This window comes from Magallana gigas, chromosome 7 (assembly GCF_963853765.1).
Source record: "Magallana gigas chromosome 7, xbMagGiga1.1, whole genome shotgun sequence".
Lineage (NCBI taxonomy): Eukaryota > Metazoa > Mollusca > Bivalvia > Ostreida > Ostreidae > Magallana > Magallana gigas.
The window spans coordinates 53,657,528-53,660,635 of NC_088859.1; positions in this window are offsets into that span (position 1 = coordinate 53,657,528).

Consider the following 3,108-nt stretch of genomic DNA (forward strand, 5'->3'; position numbering starts at 1 on the left):
GGTGGTTGAAAAGTGTGCTTTTGTAACTTAATCCCCAAAATCGAAAATTTTGAAAAATGCGATTTTTTCCAAAAAAACCGATTTTTGAGCAGGAATAAAAGCATAACAGTGTTCTTTATCTAAATTCCAATGTTTCCACCAAGTTTGAATGCTCTACGACGATAAATAAGAAAAGTGTTGAGGAAGACTGAATTTTTTGCACCATAGTGAAGATGATCTGGAGATTTGTATACCCCACCAGACCTAAATTTTTTCCTGAATTTTGACAGCTTTTTTACTTTTAGGGGGTTAGGTGGGGGTTTGAATCCATCTTAAAAAACAGAGAGCTAACCCAAATTGGCCACCCAGAACGTTTCTAACCCCCTGTAAATAAAGGACCAAAATGAAAAGTGTGATTTGTAACTTAAAAAATTTTTGAGTTCCAAATTTTTTGACTTCCAATAGGGGGTTAGAGGACTTTTTCATTTTAGATTGTAGTTTTGACCTATATAAACAATCTAAAACAAACAGGTCCTCTAACCCCGGGGTTTTAAGCCCTAACCCCAGCCTTTGAAAGATTAAGTTACAAAAAGTGTACCGCCGACGCTAATTAGGGTTAGGGTTAGGGTTAGGGTTAGGGTTAGGGTTAGGGTTAGGGTTAGGGTTAGGGTTAGGGGAGTGGGTCAAAAAGCACACTTTTTGTAACTTAAAAGCACACTTTTTGTAACTTAAGCCAAAAAAGTGTGCTTTGTAACTTAAAAAAGTGTGCTTTTGTAACTTAAGAGTGTGCTTTGTAACTTATAAAGTGTTAATCGTAACATAAAGTTTCGGGGTTTGCCGAATTTGTCTGTTTTCATTTTTGACCGTTAGCGTATCCTTAAATAACATCGAAAACGGTCTCTAACCCTCTGGGTCCCGTCGCAATATCTTCGATAGTCTCTGAGATAGCTAACCCCGGTAGCGACACTTTTGTAACTTAAGGACCATCACGGATCAGATATCCAGAGTCGGGGGGTGAAATTGTTGAACGCTTATAAATCGTTAAAATAAACATTATATCGTTAACTAATGAGGTTTATCGCATTGTCTGGACATCGAAATACTTGAATTTACATAAACGTATTCATGTTGCTGTCTATTTTTGGAGATTTTCTGACCCGAACTAGTCACTTGATGTATTTTATTATTTGATAGGGTGAATTTTTTGAACGAGTCGAAATCGACAAAAACTCGATTAAATTGTTACTCGATTAGTATTGTCGCATTGCCCTGTCATGGAAATACTTGAATTAATGTCAAGATAGTCGTTTTTCTCTATATATTTGGAGATGTTTGAACCTGATTGTTATGTATTATCTATGCAGCTCTGACTATGCGGGGCCACTAGGCTATCTGCCCACTTTGCACCAGCTTTCTGTTCCATTATGCCTAGGGAGGGAATTGAACCCTCGTACATAGTCATAGAACTGCATACTACCTACAAACAAACAAAATTTATCTCTGTCTCTCTCTTTCTCTCTCTCAATTAGATTACATAATCACCAATACAGCTGATATGGTGTATTCGAGCACATTTCCTGTTATCAACCAGGAAAAGGAGTGGGTTCAATTCCCACTGTCAACAAAAAATGGTGATACGTGCACAATCTTATAAGTATCTTTTGTCAAGCACAACACTTCTTCTTATAGCTATTTGTGACATTTTCTCTAAGAAGCACTTTGAATGTTTTAGAAGCAATTTGTCCTATCATTATGTATACAGTTCTGACTATGTGGGGCCACTAGGCTATCTGCCCGCTTTGCACCAGCTTGTTCCATTATGCCTAGGGAGGGAATCGAACCCTCGTACATAGTCATTGAACTGATCTACTTACAAAGATCTCTCTCTCTCTCTATCTCTCTCTTAATTAGATTACATAATCCACCAATAAAGCTGATATGGTGTATTCGAGCACATTTCCTGTTACCCCCCAGGAAAAGAAGTGGGTTCAATTCCCACTATCAACAGAAAATAGGTGATACATGTACAATCTAATGGTTAACTTTTATCAAACAAAACACTTGTTCTTATAACTATCTGTGTCATTTTCTCTAAGTAGCACTTTGAATGTTTTAGAAGCAATTAATTCTATCGTTATGTATACAGCTCTGACTATGCGGGGCCACTAGGCTATCTGCCCGCTTTGCACCAGCTTGTTCCATTATGCCTAGGGAGGGAATTGAACCCTCGTACATAGTCATTGAACTGTACCATTTACAAACAAAGATCTCTCTCTCTCTCTTTCTCTCTCTCTGAATTAGATTTTGTAATCATCAATAAAGCTGATATGATGTATTTGAGCACATTTTATGTTATCAACCAGGAAAAAGAGTGGATTTAATTCCTACTAGCAATAGAAAAAAAGAATACATGTACAATCTACTGGTTAACTTTTATCAAGCACAACACTTCTTCTATTTGTGACATTTTCTCTAAGAAGCACTTTAAATGTTTTTGAATCAATTTATTCTATCATGATTATAATTACAGCTCTGACTATGCGGGGCCACTAGGCTATCTGCCCGCTTTGCACCAGCTTTCTGTTCCATAATGCCTAGGGAGGGAATCGAACCCTCGTGCATAGTCATGGAACTGTACTACTTAAAAACAAAAAATAAACGGTTTAAAGGTTATTTAGCTGATAATCCTTCAGCATATGGAGAAGACCATCTCAGTAGTGTACATGAAGGGGTGGATACTGAACTTATAGCTAAATACATTAAATTTCATCCTGTTTCTACAGGATTAAAAGATAAAAATACCAAAGCAAAGTGATTAAGAATATAGATTTTTAAATGATAAATTCATAACAATGGCTTTCCTACAGGGGGTGTAAGTTCAAAATAATATGATTATCCTCTAAATTAATGGTCATTACTTCTTTGTATCAAGGTAACTTAGGATAAATTAGGTTATAAATACTGATCTATTAAGATTAAGGGGGTTTACTTAGCGGTTAACGATACTGATTTTTCAATGATAAAATGAAAATTATGGGTTTTCTGATGGGGGTTTGATTTCGAAATAAAGGGATTTTTCCTAAAGGTAAAGGTGTTTATTACTTTGTATTGATGTGATATAGGTTAAAT